Raw genomic sequence first — 22,024 nt, forward strand, 5'->3', positions numbered from 1 at the left:
ATCTGGTTTATGCACAACCGAATAGACATTTTTCCAAGTTTGGTATCCAATTATTTCAAAATGATACAGTAAAATCACTTGATACTCATGTCAATAATAGTATAGCATGTGTTCTTCAAGACTTTGTTAGTGCCATTGGATAACAATTTGATTTGCTGGTTTTATGGGACTCCGAAATCTGGTTTATGCACAACCGAATAGACATTTTTCCAAGTTTGGTATCCAATTATTTCAAAATGATACAGTAAAATCACTTGATACTAGGGGTGGGCGATATGGGCAAAAAAAAAATCTCGATATTTTTTTGGATTTTTGCGATAACGATATTTTGACGATATTTTCCAAAAAATACAAAACTATTCTAAAAAAAGTATTCAATTGAACATGTAAGGTTCAAAATATGGTAAAAAACAGGAAATTTTTTAGGCGCTTTTCAGATTTTCTATTTCTATTTTTTATTTTTAGATCCATAAAATGATATATTTATGTGGATGAAGTGTTTTAAGTGTTTAAGTAGCTCTATATTCTGCTATTAGAAGTTTTAAAATCACCATGTAAAATTATAAACTGCTCCCTAGATATGATAGAGATCTGAACCTGGGATGGTCCTTTCTTTCTGAAAAGGACTGGAAACTTTAGAAGAATAAAAACTATTAATTTTCTAACTTATTTCGCAATAAGGAAGGTCTCTCAGCCTGTTCTCTCCCTATAGAATAGACCCGCTGGAGCAGATTTTCCAGAGGGAGGGGGGAGCGCTCTCAGAGTGTCCGGTTTCAGAGCGGGCTTCACCTCTGTCCCACATAACTCGCCACCTGATTGGCTGACAGAATGTAGGGGGGCAGAGGGAGGCTCTCAGTCTGCCCAACTACCATGGTAACACGCATGCGCAGTTTGATCGCTCCAGAACAAAGGGAAAGTCTCAGAACACAGCGCTGGTTTTATCAATAGTTTTATTCTGCGTCGGATTTATAAGAGCGCTTCTCAGACATAAATGGGGATTATTGGGGACTGGATTGAATGATTTTCTGATGGTTGGGTGGATTCTGAAGCCAGTGCTCTCAGGTAGGTGCTGATTCGCTCTGTTTGGGTGTGGGGGGTGTTCTGCAGGTACCCCGGGCGGATCAAAGAGCGTGTTTTTATCACAAACCGGACTGTCTAGCGCACGCTTTCAGCTCTAAAACGAAAAACGCTTTCAGCTCTGACTGAAAAGTAGAGATTCTTAGCTTTAAATGACATATTGGGTGTCTATATTGAGCTTATACTTACTCAAACACAGCCAGATATGAATTATGATATTTTTCTGGCCCGCCGGCGGGACAGGGCGTGTTAATACTAGAGACCTGCGCGGGACAGCATTTCCAGTCCTGCTCCCGCAAAAAAATATGATTTTCAGTCCCACTCCCGCCCGCAATTCCCGCATGATTCCGACGTTCGCGTTACTGCTCAAGGCAGTTCTTGTCATTGGCTTGAGGAATTAAAAGTGATGTACTTAGCTGAACACATCACTAAGCTAGCTGCACTGACAAAATATTCAAATAAACAGAAATATTTAACCAAAATAACAAATAAATTCTTACACAAAACAAACTAAAAAGTAAACAATTAGAACTAAAAAAAGAAGTAACTAAACAAAACCCACCTACAGACCCAAACAAATAAACGCCACAATAAAGCAAACACAACTGAAAGCAAACACAACTGAAAGCAAACAGGGCCTGCAGGCCAAGACACAAGACACAGGCCAAGGCCCTCTCTTTAAGGAAAATAGCCTAAATTAATAATAAATCGCAAAAACAAATAAAATTAGAAAACAAACAAACTAAACTAAACCCAAAATACTAACGAAACTATAATCTAACGAATTGCAAAAGATGAAAAATAAAAACGTCACACAAAAGTAGGAAAACAATAAATAAGTAAATAATAAAGTAAATAAACTGCGTCTGGACGACGACACCAAATACAATAAATCACCCAGAAACAAAGAAATAAACAAACAACAATGTAACGACTGGCAAAGCACCAGCTTCACCAGAACCAGCACAACGAAAGGAAGAGCAGCTAAGGTTAGCTTTCCGAGACTTTCCGTCTGCCTCACCCGCCCGCAATGAGCTTTCAAAATTTGCCCTGCGCTGCACTACTATGCATTGGGTCCAGCGGTGCAGGTCTCTACTTTATACACAACGCACTCTGAGTTTAGTTAATCAGTTGTTTTTACTTACATTATGTATATGTATAAATATATAAATAACAGCCTTAAAATACGATGCAGTTTATTAATTTTTGGCGATTTAAAAAAAAAAAAAAAAAAAACTCGATATTACAAAATTACACATCGTCAAATCAACATTCACGATAATTTCGCAAACAATACATATCGCCCACGACTACTTGATACTCATGTCAATAATAGTATAGAATGTGTTCTTCAAGACTTTGTTAGTGTCATTGGATAACAATTTGATTTGCTGGTTTTATAGGACTCTGAAATGTGGTTTATGCACAACCGAATAGACATTTTTTCCAAGTTTGGTATCCAATTACTCCAAAATGATACAGTAAAATCACTTGATACTCATGTCAATAATAGTATAGCATGTGTTCTTCAAGACTTTGTTAGTGCCATTGGATAACAATTTGATTTGCTGGTTTTCTAGGACTCTGAAATGTGGTTTATGCACAACCAAATAGACATTTTTTCCAAGTTTGGTATCCAATTACTCCAAAATGATACAGTAAAATCACTTGATACTCATGTCAATAATAGTATAGAATGTGTTCTTCAAGACTTTGTCAGTGCCATTGGATAACAATTTGATTTGCTGGTTTTATGGGACTCCGAAATCTGGTTTATGCACAATCGAATAGACATTTTTCCTAAGTTTGGTATCCAATTACTCCAAAATGGTAAAGTAAAATCACTTGATACTTATGTTATTAATTGTATAGAATGTGCTTTTCAAGACTTTATTAGTGGCATTGGATAACAATTTAATTTGCTGGTTTTATAGGACTCTGAAATGTGGTTTATGCAAAAGTGAATCAGCATTTTTCGTATGTTTGATATTTAATTACTCCAAAATGGTACAGTAAAATCAATTGTTACTCATGTCATTAATAGTATGGAATGTGTTTTTCAAGACTGTCTAGGTGGCATTGGATAACAATTTGTTTTGCTGGTTTTATGCTACCTTAAAATCTGGTTTATACACAACTGAATAGACATTTTTTCTAAGTTTGGTATCCAATTAATCCAAAATTATACAGTAATATCACTTATTACTCATGTTAATAATAGAATGGAATGTGTTCTTCAAGACAGTCTTGGTAGCATTTGATAACAATTTAATTTGCTGGTTTTACAGGACTCCAAAATCAGGTTTTTGCGCAACCAAATAGACATTTTTCCTAAGCTTCGTATTCAATTACTCCAAAATGATACAGTAATATCCTTTGTTACTCATGTCATTAATAGTATGGAATGTGTTCTTCAAGAATGTCTTAGTGGCATTGGATAACAATTTGATTTGCTTGTTTTATAGAACTCTGAAATCTGTAAATTAAATTTTTTTGTATGTTTGATATTTAATTACTCCAAAATGGTACAGTAAAATCACTTGATATATATGTTATTAATAGTATAGAATGTGTTTTCCAAGACTTTGTTAGTGCCATTGGATAACAATTTGATTTGCTGGTTTTATAGGACTCTGAAATCTGGTTTATGCACAACCGAATAGACATTTTTCCAAGTTTGGTATCCAATTAATCCAAAATGATACAGTAATATCACTTGTTACTCATGTCATTAATAGAATGGAATGTTTTCTTCAAGACTTTCTTGGTTTCATTGGATAACAATTTACAATGTAACGACTGGCAAAGCACCAGCTTCACCAGAACCAGCACAACGAAAGGAAGAGCAGCTAAGGTTAGCTTTCCGAGACTTTCCGTCTGCCTCACCCGCCCGCAATGAGCTTTCAAAATTTGCCCTGCGCTGCACTACTATGCATTGGGTCCAGCGGTGCAGGTCTCTACTTTATACACAACGCACTCTGAGTTTAGTTAATCAGTTGTTTTTACTTACATTATGTATATGTATAAATATATAAATAACAGCCTTAAAATACGATGCAGTTTATTAATTTTTGGCGATTTAAAAAAAAAAAAAAAAAAACTCGATATTACAAAATTACACATCGTCAAATCAACATTCACGATAATTTCGCAAACGATACATATCGCCCACGACTACTTGATACTCATGTCAATAATAGTATAGAATGTGTTCTTCAAGACTTTGTTAGTGTCATTGGATAACAATTTGATTTGCTGGTTTTATAGGACTCTGAAATGTGGTTTATGCACAACCGAATAGACATTTTTTCCAAGTTTGGTATCCAATTACTCCAAAATGATACAGTAAAATCACTTGATACTCATGTCAATAATAGTATAGCATGTGTTCTTCAAGACTTTGTTAGTGCCATTGGATAACAATTTGATTTGCTGGTTTTCTAGGACTCTGAAATGTGGTTTATGCACAACCAAATAGACATTTTTTCCAAGTTTGGTATCCAATTACTCCAAAATGATACAGTAAAATCACTTGATACTCATGTCAATAATAGTATAGAATGTGTTCTTCAAGACTTTGTCAGTGCCATTGGATAACAATTTGATTTGCTGGTTTTATGGGACTCCGAAATCTGGTTTATGCACAATCGAATAGACATTTTTCCTAAGTTTGGTATCCAATTACTCCAAAATGGTAAAGTAAAATCACTTGATACTTATGTTATTAATTGTATAGAATGTGCTTTTCAAGACTTTATTAGTGGCATTGGATAACAATTTAATTTGCTGGTTTTATAGGACTCTGAAATGTGGTTTATGCAAAAGTGAATCAGCATTTTTCGTATGTTTGATATTTAATTACTCCAAAATGGTACAGTAAAATCAATTGTTACTCATGTCATTAATAGTATGGAATGTGTTTTTCAAGACTGTCTAGGTGGCATTGGATAACAATTTGTTTTGCTGGTTTTATGCTACCTTAAAATCTGGTTTATACACAACTGAATAGACATTTTTTCTAAGTTTGGTATCCAATTAATCCAAAATTATACAGTAATATCACTTATTACTCATGTTAATAATAGAATGGAATGTGTTCTTCAAGACAGTCTTGGTAGCATTTGATAACAATTTAATTTGCTGGTTTTACAGGACTCCAAAATCAGGTTTTTGCGCAACCAAATAGACATTTTTCCTAAGCTTCGTATTCAATTACTCCAAAATGATACAGTAATATCCTTTGTTACTCATGTCATTAATAGTATGGAATGTGTTCTTCAAGAATGTCTTAGTGGCATTGGATAACAATTTGATTTGCTTGTTTTATAGAACTCTGAAATCTGTAAATTAAAATTTTTTGTATGTTTGATATTTAATTACTCCAAAATGGTACAGTAAAATCACTTGATATATATGTTATTAATAGTATAGAATGTGTTTTCCAAGACTTTGTTAGTGCCATTGGATAACAATTTGATTTGCTGGTTTTATAGGACTCTGAAATGTGGTTTATGCACAACCGAATAGACATTTTTCCAAGTTTGGTATCCAATTAATCCAAAATGATACAGTAATATCACTTGTTACTCATGTCATTAATAGAATGGAATGTTTTCTTCAAGACTTTCTTGGTTTCATTGGATAACAATTTGATTTGAAGGTTTTATAGGACACCGAAATCTGGTTTATGGACAACCGAATATACATTTTTCCTAAGTTTGGTATTCATTTACTCCAAAATGATACTGTACAATCAGTATACATGCATGACATAAATAGTATGGAAGGTATCCTTTAACGATTTCATGTTCTGATTTAAGAAGAATTAGATTTTTTTTGGTTTTATAGCACTCCGAAATCCCTTTTATACAAAACCGAATAGGAGGTATTCAATTACTCAAAAATGATACAGTAATATCACTTCAAACATATATCTGGGATACATGGGAATAAGATCTTTAAGAATTTAGGGCTGTGATATTATAACAATTTGATTTGCTTATTTAATAACACTCCAAACCTTTTCAAAACGTTACACTGTTCTACAGATAAGAAGTGGTCTTTCTGGTGTATATTTGTGGATTAGACCTCGTTAAATCGTGTTTATTTAGGTGTAAAACTCGTTTCTGTTCCATTTTAAGTCTCTGCACGAGAAGCGCCAGTCTCCGCTTCTCCGGGTGCGCTGTGCACGCTGCTACAGTAAAACACGGTTTAGACGCTCACTCCAGTTTTCGGTGTAGATAGCGCGACCGAGCGTTTTCTAAGTGCAGATGGCGTGACCGCGGTGACACTTTGCAGAGCACAAGCGCAACGACATGGAGGCAGAGAGACAGCGACATACTGAAGGGAAAAAAACGGATCCCAAATAGGATCCTAAAACGCTCCCATTGTGGAATCGTTCACTTCAAAGAGCCGACTCTTAGAGCTGCATCGTTCTCGAACGACACATAACTGCTGAGCAGAGCTAGGAGAGGATCCAGTGCTGGTGGTGTAAATGCTGCACATGCTGAAGGTGGTGAAGGTGGTGTTGGTGTAGGAGTGAATGTAGAACAGCGTGTTAAAGAAAGAGAGAGAAACTTCTCCATACCTTCTGTAATTCAGCTGATCCTGCTCTTCCTCCTCAGGCGCTGCGAAAGAACTGCAGAGCCCGAAGCTCAGCCTCATTCGGGTAATGTAGAGCTCCGCCCCCTCCATATCACATTACACCCCATCACCGCGCTGAATGGAGCTAAACAGCTAAAACTCTCATTTAAAACAGCGTAGAACTACTTCTATGGGGCTTTTCTTTCATTTTACAAATTAGAATAAAGTATTTCACTAAAATAGGAAAGAAAATATTTTTAATGTGACACGAGTGGTGGCTTCTAGCCATTTTTACCCACTTATATACTGACTACGCCACTCCCGTTAAAAGGTGGGAGAAACCCAAACGGAATGTGAAGCCCTCCCCCTTCACAGATCCCGACTGTGTTAAAACAGTCTATAGAGGCAGAGTTTGATATCAAAAATACTTTTATTCACAATCATCAAAACACAAACATAAAACCCACAATGAATCTCCACTGAATTGGTTGACACTGACAATACTTGGCTTTAGCACATGAACACCAGTTTTGGATGGAATAAAGCAAACCAAAAATAAAGGATCCACAAACCCCACAGCTTAACACTACACTGCACACCACACCAAACAAACCATAATGGGGAGGACTAGCTTGGATTCTTTCTTTGGTAACTTCAAAAATACTGTTCAACAAAACACACTAGATGAAAAGAAACTCAAGTGTGGCAGAGTATTAATTGAAAAAAAAACCCCACAAAACCCACAAAGTTACTGAAACCAATGAAAAAAGAAAATAAACTAATTAAATTGAACCCAAAAAACAAAGAATTACAAAATTAAACAAAACTTAGCTACTACAATAAATTATGCAGATAGTCATAGCCAGAAAACAATGCAAAAAAATAAATAAATAAAGCACCAAAAAAAACTAACAAAACAAAGAAACTGCAGAAACTAAAGCAATCAATACAGAAATTATAAGGAAAGAAATACAGAAACTATCTTAAAAAAAAAACCCATAAATGTACCATCAAAAACAGTAGAGAACCATTAAGAAAACAGTAGAAATTACATTAGGAAACAAGATTAGAAACACAGTAGAAATCAGGAAACAACAGAAAACAGTGGCCAATATCCTCAACGTTCAGCCATGCACACGTCCTGCCAAGACACACATAATTATTCAACATTTATTTATTTATTTGTTCATTAGCTCAACCAACTTAAAAATGTTACATACCCTTGCCGTCTTGAGAGAAGCACATGGAGGGAAAGGGAAAATCAGGAGCACCCCAGCCTTCTTGTGAACTTGCACAATGAATAGTCAGAAACATGCAGTGAACGAAATGCTTCAAGCATAAGCTACACACGTCACACAATGGATTCCATATATTATATGTTAATGTGTTAGTAGCGCGTGGTTAGTCCGCCATATAATAGGTCCTATGTGTTAGTAAACGCGTTATGTATCATGTGGGTTAATTTGTCATAATAAGGCCGGTGTTAGTCACATGCCTGATCAAACAGTGTTTTACTATATATGTAAAGAATATACTGTGATTATTGGTTAATCTTCTATATAAATGCGTGTAAAATACACTGTGAGTAATAAAAATGATCAAATACAATGTGAGTATTGGTTAATGCATATAGAATACAAGGTTTCACACAATGATTATGTAATTATAGATACTAAGATAAGTAATCATAATTGAAAGATATTTGTCAATACACTCAAGGTAAAATAAACAGTTACTCTTCAAGACCTAGCCATCAGACTGCTGACATGAGGGCTTGAGCTGGAGCCTGTAGCAGTAGAGGAGTACTGCAGAGTAAGGGAGGTTAACCACTATCCCTGTGGTTTTCTGATCCACCCTTATGCACCATTGAAATAAAATGCCCAAATTTTATTTATTTTATAGGCTCCCCTATACCAGCACACTGACTCCTCCGCGCCGCAAAAACAGCAAGCTGATTGGCTGTTTCTCCTGAGAGGCGGAACTGAATTCCTGAACCGGCTCCGTGATTGGTCCGGTCTGTCTCCTCATTAATAGGCTGTATGCACGCCCTCTTCCGCAGAGTACTGCAGAGTAAGGGAGGTTAACCACTATCCCTGTGGTTTTCTGATCCACCCTTATGCACCATTGAAATAAAATGCCCAAATGTAGCAAGCTATGTGGACTGCCCATATATTAAGATCAGTGAGGGCACACATACACTCAGGAAAACTCATCCTTACTTTTGGCAGATTCAGGGCCAGATGCTGATCTCTGGATTGGACTGGTGTGATTTTGTGGTCTATACAGAGGAATACATGATTATTCAGAGGATCCCCCATGACAAAGGAATCATGAAAACAATTAAAGAAAAAAACTGACCTTTTCTTTTTTTATTTTTACCTTTGTGCATCCCTAGATAAATAGGATAGAGCTAAATCACTAGCTAATGTGTGGAGAGCTTAACCTGTAAATTGTTTTTGTTTCTTTGTAAAAGTTGTTTTGAGCAGATTTAAGAAAGTTACAGCTGTTGTGTAAGTTATTGTTAAATATAATGAATTGCTGTTGTTTATTAGTATAGCTGCAAATATAGTTAAAATATGTAACAATTTTATTGAACATTACTGATTATAATAAAGAAATTAGCATCAAAGTGATTAATGTCTTGTGTAATTGATACAGTTATGGTTATAGTAAGGTAGGCAATCAGAACTCAAACAAATCTTGTACTAGTTAAACTGAACAGTGAATTTATTGCAGTAAATCAGCATTCGGTCACAATGCATTAAACCATATTTCATTGAAAAATATATACATATATACATGCAGATTTATGCTATTTACATTACATCCTCTGTGATAAGAAACTAAACATTTCCACCTTCAAAAAAGCCCAGCAGATGTTGAGCCTTGCTTTTTTGTCCAAGCCTTTACAAGAGGCCCGTTTTCATAGTTTGTCAGCAGACATGCTACAGTGTAGAGCTGATTAATGTTGCCAAAAAGCCGGAGAGGAAGGCGCTCCACGTGCACCCTAAGGCGGGCAATGGCCTGGGTCTCCCTGACCTCACCAACAGGCATCTGGGATCTTCCAGACAGAAATGGAGGCCTGTAGATTTTACATGGCACAAAGTCACCAACAAGAAATCCTCAATCGGCCATGATGGCCATCCCAGGTCTCAACAGGGAGAGAATTCCAGACTCTCTCATGATCTGTTTGTCACTGATGGATCCAGCATACAGTGGAGAGATAAATGTGACAGCCCCATGAGGAGCAACAACAAGCAGCCCTTTAAGTGTACAATGGGACTTGTACACAGAAAATACTTCACTTTGAAGAAGAGGTGAAGATGGGCACTGGCACCTCAGCTCTGTGCAGTCCAGGATAACTGTAGTGTCTGCATAGTCCTTGAACTCAGCTGGCAGATCCCTTATTTTTTCCACTGCCATCCAGATTCTCACTGACCCCAGCACAGCATATAGAAAGTTGCTCCATGTTGTAATAATCCGACTGACTGTGGACTGGTGGACTCCAAACCGGTCGGCAAGGTCATGCTGTTTTAAACGCAGTGCAAGATAGTTCAGAAACATGAACATCTCATCTATGGGCTGCAGGTAACGAGACTGTAAAAATAACACAAGGTAATATTGTATTAATTTTAATTCTATCAGCCATTATCCCGGTCAGGTTATAAGGTATGGTCCATGAAAATAAACATAATTGTACTTACCTCAGTGGAACTTGGCTCAAAGGTGCCTCTCTGTGCTGGTGTGACACTAACCATAGATGGCAGAGAGGGCTCTATTAAGGCCCAGAAGCGCATGAGGAGGTCATAGGATCCAAACCTATAAATACAATTATTTTTATGATTAAAATTGGTATCAGTGTTTTAGTAACTTAATTTAAATAATAACCAAAGTATACTTGAGAGAGAACACATACTGAAGGTGAACATACATTATCAAATTTAAAAAATATCATTAAAAAGTTCACTTTTGATAACTCAATTTAAACCACAAGCTTTACGTGTGATTAATATGAAAAATGACCCTTTAAATTAAAATATGAACTAAACCTTTTTACCATATTCTCGTTTTTAATGTTACACTGTATATTTAAAATCAGCAAACACTCTTTGATCAGTGCTGGCGAGTATGTCTGTATGCTTTACTTATTTTAGTGCATAAACTTAAATAATAAAACCTGCTGAACATCTTACCACATCTTTCCTGTAAAAGCGAATGTCACTGTCTGAGCCAGCAAAGCGGTGAATGCCAAAGCGATGCTCCAGAGTAAGCTGCTCTATTTGTTTCTTCAGCTGGAGGATCTCCTCTCTAAGAAGCAGGTTTTCTTCCAGTACCAAGTCGACAGCAGCGGGGTCCGGAGCAGAAGCGTAGTCGTGGTCCCCGAGGAGTGCATCCGTCTCCTGGACAGGTGTCCAGCCCCCCCGGTCGTGAAAGTGGGACAGAGAAATTGTTCCACTCAAACAACATCGGCACCGCTCCCTTCTTTAACAGTCGCCGTCCAGACTTGGACTCTGGTTCACGCAAATCCTCTTTCTTAAAATGCCGGCTACACACGCGGGTATGCGGAGTGACTGAAGTTCTCATTCCGGATAGCAACAATCGATTTTAGCCGGTTTTCCGCATTGGAGGGAAATGTATGAAAACTAAGTACTTTATTGTACTTACTAGAGGCCTGACACAAAGGTACACAGCAATGTTCAACCGTAGTGCTGTCAGTTAGCTGAAACTTACACTTTTTTGCCTGAGACATTATCGCGACTTCACTAAATTCAACACAACAGTGTGGATACCGGAAGAGGCTGAGCTGGCTGAGATTGTAGCGGATATACGTCACCACCCCTGTGTGCATGAACCCTATTGTACACCGGAGCTGAGCCAAAGGATATCATTTTTGGCGGGGGACAAATCCACCTGTTTCAAAATAAAAGTCCGCTTGTAAAAATATTAAAATTAAAAAGAAAGAATTGTTTTTTTTAAAGAGAGAGGTCAGGTAAGAAGTGGAATTTTACTAGTGTTTTTCCAATAACATTGATTAGCTTGGTAATTTAATAGAAAACTCACTATTTTACTGTAATGATAAACAATAAAATTATTAGTAGCTGAAAGTAAAACAAACAAAAAAATCCACTTAAAACCATTACTGTGAAATACAGTTCCCAGCTGGTCCTTAACTGATACTGATATAGTTCAGTAATAATAATAATAATAATAGTTCTGGCAATTCCAGGAGATCGCATTCTTTGGATATAGTTACTCCCTGATGCACTCCAAAGCTACGGAACTCAGGCAGGAGGTACACCGCCCTCCATAATTATTGGAACCCTTAGTTAAAATATGTTAAAAGCCTTAAAGGAGTGGTCCAGCGGTCTAAAGCGCTGCCACTATGAGCAGGAGGTCGCCGGTTCGAACCCCAGCTCATGCAGCTTTGCCATCAAGCTGCCGTCGTTAGAGGGAGCAAAATTGGCCCTGCTCCCTTTGGGTGGGTAGATGGCACTCTCTCACTCACTCCTACGGTGATGTCTGCAGCACAGAGCGTCTGTGAGCTGATGTACCGGAGCCGAGCCGCTGTGCTTTCCTCCAAGCGCGCTGTGATGCTGCCCGGTAATGCTGCATCAGCAGCAGCTCGAAAAGAAGTGGTGGCTGACTTCATATGTATCGGAGGAAGCATGTGTTAGTCTTCACCCTCCTGGTGTGTTGAGGTATCACTAGTGATAGGGGGAGTCCTAATGAATGGGTTGGGTAATTGGCCGTGTAAATTGGGAAAATGGGAAAAATTAGAAAGAAAAAAGGAAAAGCCTTAAAATGTAATTTGTATTACTCCTGATCAATAAACAAAACATGTAGACACATTTTGACTAATTGTAGATCACATGATGAATATTCTACAAACTTCATTAGATGTGCCTCTAATTGTATTAGACCTTCTTACACCTCACCATCCTATGCTCCATTAGACACCATCGTCCAGTTGGTGCTTGAACCCGATGATTGCCGCTTGCGGCTATATTTAGTTTTAAAACTGTTATTTGCATAGGATTTTTTTAATGCCTTTCCAAGTCTGAAGTACCCTTCTCACCTAATAAGAGGACATTACGATGTGTTGTTTCAAAATAAAGGCCCTTTAAATTAGAACAATTATTTAATTTTACTACCTTTAGGTTCTTGGGAATTACTATTTCCTGGGACATAAAATGGGAGGCCAACACCAGCTCCATCCTCAATAACGCCCAGCAAAGGATGTAGTTTCTGTGTTCAACTGAGGAAACACGGTGTGCCACAGGAGCTGATGAAACAGTTCTACACTGCAGTCATTGAATCTGTCCTGAGCACATCCATCATAGTGTGGTTCGGTTCAGCCACAAAACAGGACATATGCTGATTGCAAAGAGTGCTGGATAGAGCAACAAAAATTATTGGTGCTCCTTTGCCCACCCTCCGAGAATTATACACAACAAGCGGTAGAAACCAGGCGGAAAAAAATATCACAGACCCCGCACCCTGGACACGAACTATTTAACCTACTACCCTCTGGCAGGCGCTGCAGAGCCCTGAGCACAAAATCAAACAGACACTGTTATGGCATCATTTTACTGCCAATAGTCGAGAGTGTTTTTCAATGCAAGAGCCTACTCCATGCAGCGCTCACGGATGTTATTTGCTCACGTGTAAAATATAGGCAGAAAAGGGGCATTATGCATTTAATTGGTCAAATCCTGTTGCCACGTCTGATTGGCTGGAGACCTTTGTCAGTTTTGTTGCAGTGAGGGAGCGCGCGCATATTCGTACAAGAGGAGAGTTAATCTGAGAGAGAGCATGGTAAATTTGTGAGAGCACACCTATATTTTATACGTGAGCCAATAAAATGCGTGAGCACTGCATGACATAGGCTCTTGCATTCAAAAACTTCACTCTCGACTATTGGCAGTAAAATGACGCCATAACAGAGTAAAAGTTTCTTTCCAATCGCTATCAAACTTATTAATAACTAGAACTGAGCTGCTGTTTACTGTTGTTTACATGCCATACTGCACTTTATACATGTTGTGTAATACTGCAACTGCACTTTACTCTACTCATCTATAGATCTTTCACTTTCTGTAAGTATGCAATTCTGCTGAACACGTGAAGTTGTTCATTGTCTTCATAGTCTTCTCTGTATATTGTGTTGTTTGTAATTGTAGAGCGGTAACAACAGCCGGAAACAAATTCCTTGTGTGTGTAAACACTCTTGGCGAATAAAGCTGATGTTTAGAAAATGTTTGAGACTGAAAATTTTACTAATTTCCTCAACACAGAACAAGATCAACTGTTTCAGACCTGCAGAGATCAATATTAAAGCTTTTAAACTGCAGTTTTAATTATTTTAATGTAGCCGGTGGGCACTAGGACCTGGGAGGGTTGAGGGCTAATAGGCAACCTGCCCCTTTAAGAATAAAAAGACGGTGACGAGGAGAGCTGCAGGTGAGCTCATTAGTGGGGAGAGTACCTGGCCTCCATTATGTGCTTGGGCAGCAGCAGCAGCAGCAGCAGCAGCAGCAGCAGCAGCAGCAGCAGCAGCAGCAAGAGAAGGTAATGTTTTTAATTAGTTTTTGTAGCAGCTTATACTTATCTGTGCTATCTGGCTGATTTTATGAAGTGCTTGTGTTGCTGGATAGTGCAGTGTTTTAATGATTTAGCTGCTGTTGGTGTGCATGTTGGAGAGGAGTGGAGACAGAGCAGAGAACTGTTTGGGGCAGGTGCTGCTGCTTCACTTGACTCTCATCATACATTGGAAAGAGGTATGTTGTGTATTGCAGTGGTTGTACACAGTTGTACAAGTTAACTATTTTACAACACTCCAAGTACCTTAAGGTCTGTATTGTTTTGGGTTGTAGTAAAATTATGTATTATGTATATTTTTTAACCGGGTTTTTAGTATTCATTGTGCAAGTTCACAAGAAGGCTGGGGTGCTCCTGATTTTCCCTTTCCCTCCATGTGCTTCTCTCAAGACGGCAAGGGTATGTAACATTTTTAAGTTGGTTGAGCTAATGAACAAATAAATAAATAAATGTTGAATAATTATGTGTGTCTTGGCAGGACGTGTGCATGGCTGAAAGTTGAGGATATTGGCCACTGTTTTCTATTGTTTCCTGATGTTTTCTACTGTGTTTCTAATCTTGTTTTCTAATGTCATTTCTACTGTTTTCTTAATGGTACTCTACTGTTTTTGATGGTACATTTATGGGTTTTTTTTTTTTTGGATAGTTTCTGTATTTCTTTCCTTATAATTTCTGTATTGATTGCTTTAGTTTCTGCAGTTTCTTTGTTTTGTTAGGTTTTTTTGGTGCTTTATTTATTTATTTTTTTGCATTGTTTTCTGGCTATGACTATCTGCATAATTTATTGTTGAAGTTTTGTTTAATTTTGTAATTCTTTGTTTTTTGGGTTCAATTTAATTAGTTTATTTTCTTTTTTCATTGGTTTCAGTAACTTTGTGGGTTTTGTGGGGGTTTTTTTTCCAATTAATACTCTGCCACACTTGAGTTTCTTTTCATCTAGTGTGTTTTGTTGAACAGTATTTTTGAAGTTACCAAAGAAAGAATCCAAGCTAGTCCTCCCCATTATGGTTTGTTTGGTGTGGTGTGCAGTGTAGTGTTAAGCTGTGGGGTTTGTGGATCCTTTATTTTTGGTTTGCTTTATTCCATCCAAAACTGGTGTTCATGTGCTAAAGCCAAGTATTGTCAGTGTCAACCAATTCAGTGGAGATTCATTGTGGGTTTTATGTTTGTGTTTTGATGATTGTGAATAAAAGTATTTTGATATCAAACTCTGCCTCTATAGACTGTTTTAACACAGTCGGGATCTGTGAAGGGGGAGGGCTTCACATTCCTTTTGGGTTTCTCCCACCTTTTAACGGGAGTGGCGTAGTCAGTATATAAGTGCATGGGTAAAAATGGCTAGAAGCCACCACTCGTAAGTGTCTCATTAAAAAATATTTTCTTTCCTATTTTAGTGAAATACTTTATTCTAATTTGTAAAATGAAAGAAAAGCCCCATAGAAGCAGTTCTACGCTGTTTTAAATGAGAGTTTTAGCTGTTTAGCTCCATTCAGCGCGGTGATGGGGTGTAATGTGATATGGAGGGGGCGGAGCTCTACATAACCCGAGTGAGGCTGAGCTTCGGGCTCTGCAGTTCTTTCGCAGCGCCTGAGGAGGAAGAGCAGGATCAGCTGAACTACAGAAGGTATGGAGAAGTTTCTCTCTCTTTAACACGCTGTTCTACATTCACTCCTACACCAACACCACCTTCAGCATGTGCAGCATTTACACCACCAGCACTGGATCTTCTCCGAGCTCTGCTCAGCAGTTATGTGTCGTTCGAGAACGATGCAACTCTAAGGGTGAATCCCATTTCTCCCTTAAGAAACCCACAAATGCAAGTATTTTCCGTGTTAAAAATTACGATTATCACTGTATTGCCTTAGTTTATTGTGTAGTTTTGATGTTTTATGGCTGAATTCTTCATAACAAGCATAAGTTCGCTAGTAGTTCGTTTCGGTAGCTAGCTAGCTAACTTTCCCGTTCCACCTTAAATGGTGCAACAGACGGCAGGCGCTACCGCATTTAAGGCGGAACGGAAAAAATAAATCAAATAAAAAATAATCAGAGCTAATTTCAGCTCCCCATCACAGAGGAATTAAGGAATGGACAATATTAATTAATTTCTGCACCTCCTGCCCCCTTTCTGAACACATACCATGCCCTAAAGTTAACTAGTTAACCAGCAGCTAACAAATATGAGCTTTCATGCTGAAATATTTTATATTATGCTCTTTAAAAAAAGAGAGAAAAAATGTTAAATCAGTGTTTAAATTAATTTGATAGATAGATAGATGAGTAATCATATCGACCTGGTCCTCACCACACAGCCTGCCTCACTCATCCTGACAGGAAAAAAACCTAAAATATTAGCTTGTAAAATGACCCAGTGGTGTTATAGCAGAATAACACACCTAACGGTTAAAGTTAACTATATAACGAAAAGGATTAACCATTACAAACTGTGTGTACATTATCCTACCATTTAGGCTATATATCAACAACTAATAACAAATTCATGTTTTTAGGACATTCACGCTGTTGGTAGTATGTGATGTTTGGAATTGCTAGCTAGCTTGGCTAGGTCGCTAGCATTGGCTTGATAAGCTAAAGGTGGCTAAACTGTTACTTACCTTTAAAAATAATGTAATGTGCCCCTATATCCAGTTGCTGTATCCTTTTAACAAAACTGCTTTTGTTATTCAGTATTTTTCTACATTGTTTGTGACGCATTAAAAAAACATGGTGCATGCTCCACACAGTATTTTTATGTACAGATTTACAAATATGTTAGCAATAGTAAAATGTTTTATGATGTGATTTTGTTTGGTGAGAATAATGTCATGATACAACCCAGCAAACATGCCCACAACATGGGCCAATGAGGTTGGTGCGGTACCGCCCCCATATGGGCAGCCCAAATCGGACCAATGGGTATTTGCACATTGGGCCAACAGAGATTTGCAGAGCTCTAACACACACACACACACACACACACACACACACACACACACATGCCCTCAGCGGAAAACCAATTGTGGCCCCAAATTTTTAGAACTGTGCAATATTGAACAGAGAACACTTTTCAAGAAAGAAAATTTAAAGCTGTGCTATTGGCACTTTGACATTTTTTGCAACTGGCTGTAAAACAATTATATAAATAACACAATTTAAAGTGTATAGTAAATTAATAAATTTATTACAAAGTATCATGTATAAAATATAAACAACACACAACAATATTTAAGTAAATTAAATCCCAAATTTATATTTTAGCATGTAGATAAACATGTACTGCATAAATATCTCCATTTGCAAAAACAGTATTTATAATAAACGGTATGATATAAATATCAAACATAATACAAAATAACAAAGAATTATACAACTTAAATAAAAAAAATATATATATATATATATATAAACATCAATAAAAACAGCAAATCATATTCTTGAATAAATACTTAAATGCACTAGACTGATGTAGTAGATGAATAATAAACTGATACTATTATTGCTACTGGAACAAAGCCTCTGGGGTGGGTTTCCCGAAAACGAACAACCTTAGCGAATAACGAACGAACTAACGAATGACGTGAGTAAAGAACGAGCCAGTTCTGCGAGTGTTTCCCAAAGAGCTTCGCAAAGTGAAAATTAACGAAGGAGGTTAAAGAATGTTTTTGTTGACTCCTCCCCCGAAACAGCGCACTCAATCGATCCACAAATATCGATTATTATGCAGTATTTATTCAGTATTACACCCTAAAAATGTAAAAAAAGTGTTGTAATCATCAATATTATACATATTTTGAAATTTAAATAACAAAAGGATGTACTTTGGCATTAATAAAATACTCCTACAGATACATATGGCTAAATAAATAAGTCATATGTTTATATATAAATGTTTAATAAACATTAAACTTTTTTTACTTTTTTAAAACTATTATTGTTAATATACATATATATATATATATATATATATATATATATATATATATATATATATTATTAATAGATATTGTACTATTATTAATAGTAATATTGATAATAATATTAATTTATTATTATTATAATTATTAATAATATAAAAATAATATAATAACATAAAAATAATTATTGTTCCGGTGTGTGTGTGTGTATATATATATATATATATATATATATATATATATATATATATATATATATATATATATATATATAGTTGTAAAAAGAAAATGAAAGATGGGTTACCCCCATCCACCATCCGGGGTACAACTCCCCTGCGTGTTCGTTTTGATGGAGAGAGTTGCAGACAGGTGGAGTGGAGTTGAAAGCAAATCAAGTATTTATTACAAAATACTGAATTCAGGAGAACCAGTACATACAAGACAGTTAGCAGCCATCAAATAGTAAAAGTTCTGACCCCCCTCTGATCTGACTCCATGTTTATACCCCAAATGACGTGAAACCTGCTGATGAGGCGTTGCTAAAATCATCTCATGTTAGCATGCATAATTTCATGTGTTAGTAATCCGTTTCACGTGTCTGACCGGACCACTAGTGCTTGGCCTTGACTGTGTCCAGCCAGAACTGAACATTGTGGCATTATCTGTGTGCGTGTGCGTCACTCCCCGCTTTGAAGAGCTGCAGGTTTAGGGAGGCACCCACACACAGAGAAGGCCGCTTTGGTCTAAGAGCTTCCTCTGTATCAATTTAGTTCATACAGAGTGCACCAGCCGATGATTGATGGCCGTTAGTTAGGGTCATGCAGTGACCAAAATGCCTTAAGCATGAGCTACACCAGTCACACAATGGATTTCATATGTTATATGCTAATATGTCAGTAACACGTGGTTAGTCCGCCATACAATAGATCCTATGTGTTAGTATATGCCTTATGTATCATGTGGGTTTGTCATATAATAGAGTCTGTGTTAGTTACATGCCTGATCAAGCAAAGTTTAACTATACGTGTAAAGAATATATATTGTGAGTATTGGTTAATCTTCTATATAAATGTGTATAAAATACACTGTGAGGATTGGATAATCTTCTATATAAATGCATATAAAATACAAGGTTTCACACAATGATTATGTAATTATAGATGCTAAAGTTAAGTAATCATTATTGAAGGATATTTGTCAACACACCCAAGGTATAATAAACGTTAACTCTTCAATATACACACACACACTGTAAAGCTCCAGCTCATCCTAAATCAACATCTCAGTTGGGTTTAGGTCAGGGGATTGTAAAGGCCATGCACCTCTTTGTTAACTAGATAATTCCATATGCGTCAATTAATTGTTTTCATAGTTTTAACATTAATCGACAATGTAAAAAAAATAAATAAATAAAAAATGAGACGTGTCAACTTTTGACTGGTATTTATGTATTTGCGCGCTGACACACCCCAGAGTTTGCCCAGATGAACGGCCACAATGTTGGTTAGAAGCACCTAAATAAAGAATAATATTAAATATTACCTGCACATTCACTGATACCCTTTACAATATGTGTAGGTGTGAGTAAAGACACTGCAGGCGTCCCCTGCACCGGACCTACAGTACCAGGAATTTTCCCAATAGCATGGAAATATATTGTATTGTGCTGTAATTCCCGGGCTGGTGGGAAGTGTATATAAGTGTGTGTATGCCACATAACAGCCTGATTACAGAATCCACGGACTTGGTGACTTTGCAGCTTTGCTTAGACCGTGAGCATCATCTGCAGGAATCTGAATTTTAATAATTTATGGGTTTGATTGGTCAATTCCAGTATGCCCAGTTAGACTACACAGACAAAGTTGGCATTATAATATAATATAATATAATATATGATATAATATAATATATGATATAATATATGATATAATATAATATAATATATGATATAATATAATATAATATAATATATGATATAATATAATATAATATATGATATAATATAATATGATATAATATAATATAATATAATATATGATATAATATGATATAATATAATATAATATAATATAATATAATATAACTCCCTCACTTACTCACTCATCGTCAACCGCTTTATCCGTTAAGGGTCGCGGGGGGGTGGCTGGAGTCTATACCAGCCGGCATCGGGGGGAAGGCAGTATACACCCTGGACAGGCCGCCAATCCATCGCAGGGCAGACAGACACACAGGCACATCCACTCACACACTCACACCTAAGGGGCAATTTTTATCCGACATCCAATTAGCCTGAACTTTGGACTGTGGGAGGAAACCGGAGCACCCGCAGACACGGGAAATAATCTAATATAATGTAATATAATAATATTAATTATTATAATAATTATTATATATATAATATAATTGATTATAATTAATAGTAACATAATATAATTGCTTCAACCAGGGAAATTATAATTTTTCACCCTCAAAATTGGCGGTCCCTGGTGTTTAAGGTGCTGAACTGCAAGTAGAGATCCCCTAAAGAAGCTCTTAAGAATAACGACTGGGTGAGGGCACTTGTTAATCTGCGAGCGAGTTTACGTAGTACTTTAGTTACGCACGGGTTTGGGAAACACTCTTTAATTAACGATCAATCTTAAGTACGAGTTAACGAAGTTCTTAGCGTAACGAAGCTTTCAGGAAACCCACCCCTAATCTCTATTATTAATTTTATTCCTCTTGCTTGTAGACTTGGAACCAAAATGTCATCCCAATCAAACCAGTAACAAAAAAATTCTAATTGAATATAACATTAGTTTTTGCATTAAGGTTTTTATCTCACAGCAATAATAATGAAGGAGAAAATAGATGTACTTTACATAAATAGAACAGATATAGTTAATCATAATATCAAAAATGAATATTGTTTATGCATTAATATAGCATAGATCATAAATTAACTATTTTTTTGAAGAGACTGCATGAGACGATGCTTCCGTCCACCTGAACGGTCCCGTGCATTCCAAAGCCAAACCTTTGCAACTTGCTCGATCTCTGCATCCTTTGGTGGTGGCATGATTGATCTTCTCACGGCCTCTTAAAATGATAATATAGAGATATGAGAATGCAGTCAGGTAAATACTACATCTGTTAGTGTCTTTTCATGTACAATGCTTAATTTTAGAGAAATTTGCAGACTGTATTTGATTACAGTGATTCTTATATAGTGATAGTTATTTGAATTTGAATTTCTTCAGGCTATTCATGGTGAAACATAAATAGCCTTTACAGTCACTGTGTGTGACTGGTAGTTACATTCTATAAACGTGAGGTGGCCGATATCAGGATATCAGGTTCACAAAAATACCAAAACTTTTTAAAATGATATCTTTCCCTTAGCTTAACTGGCTATCTTTGCATTAGCTTAACTGAATATCTTTCCCTTAGCTTAACTGGCTAGCTTTCCATTAGCTTAACTGGCTATCTTTCCCTTAGCTTAACTGGCTATCTTTCCCTTAGCTTAACTGGCTATCTTTCCCTTAGCTTACCTGGATATCTTTCCCTTAGCTTACCTGGATATCTTTCCCTTAGCTTAGCTGGCTATATTTCCGTTAGCTTAGCTGGCTAGCTTTCCGTTAGCTTAGCTGGCTAGCTTTCCCTTAGCTTAACTGGCTAGCTTTCCCTTAGCTTAACTGGCTAGCTTTCCCTTAGCTTAACTGGCTAGCTTTTCCTTAGCTTAACTGGCTATCTTTCCCTTAGCTTAACTGGCTATCTTTCCCTTAGCTTAACTGGCTAGCTTTCCCTTAGCTTAACTGGCTAGCTTTCCCTTAGCTTAACTGGCTAGCTTTCCCTTAGCTTAACTGGCTATCTTT

General features: G+C 36.8%; 4 protein-coding genes and 1 long non-coding RNA gene across 10 annotated transcripts in view; 2 read left to right on the top strand and 3 right to left on the bottom strand.

Moving 5' to 3' along the window:
• LOC125801623 (uncharacterized) overlaps positions 1 to 17,881 on the bottom strand; it is a 71,242-nt gene extending 53,361 nt beyond the window's left edge. The window contains exon 1 of the long non-coding RNA XR_007438830.1: positions 17,802 to 17,881. This is a non-coding gene — a long non-coding RNA (uncharacterized LOC125801623). The remainder of the gene's footprint in view (positions 1 to 17,801) is intronic.
• Positions 1 to 22,024, top strand: part of LOC125801167 (zinc finger protein 484-like) — a 634,928-nt gene that overhangs the window by 605,231 nt on the left and 7,673 nt on the right. The gene's annotated exons all lie outside the window — the stretch shown is intronic.
• Positions 1 to 22,024, bottom strand: part of LOC111188977 (NACHT, LRR and PYD domains-containing protein 12) — a 900,554-nt gene that overhangs the window by 398,268 nt on the left and 480,262 nt on the right. The window lies entirely within an intron of this gene.
• LOC111196387 (NACHT, LRR and PYD domains-containing protein 12-like) overlaps positions 1 to 22,024 on the top strand; it is a 798,826-nt gene that overhangs the window by 229,941 nt on the left and 546,861 nt on the right. The gene's annotated exons all lie outside the window — the stretch shown is intronic.
• The window catches only part of LOC111196674 (gastrula zinc finger protein XlCGF49.1-like), a 238,905-nt gene that overhangs the window by 37,111 nt on the left and 179,770 nt on the right, over positions 1 to 22,024 (bottom strand). The window contains exon 1 of one of the 2 annotated variants that reach the window (XM_049478356.1): positions 6,665 to 6,929. The exons of the other annotated variant lie outside the window; for it this stretch is intronic. The gene's annotated coding sequence lies outside the window, so the exon portion shown is untranslated. Of the gene's footprint in view, positions 1 to 6,664; positions 6,930 to 22,024 lie in introns of those variants that run through there. 2 annotated transcript variants of the gene reach the window in all.

This window comes from Astyanax mexicanus, chromosome 4 (assembly GCF_023375975.1).
Source record: "Astyanax mexicanus isolate ESR-SI-001 chromosome 4, AstMex3_surface, whole genome shotgun sequence".
Classification (NCBI taxonomy): Eukaryota; Metazoa; Chordata; class Actinopteri; order Characiformes; family Acestrorhamphidae; genus Astyanax; species Astyanax mexicanus.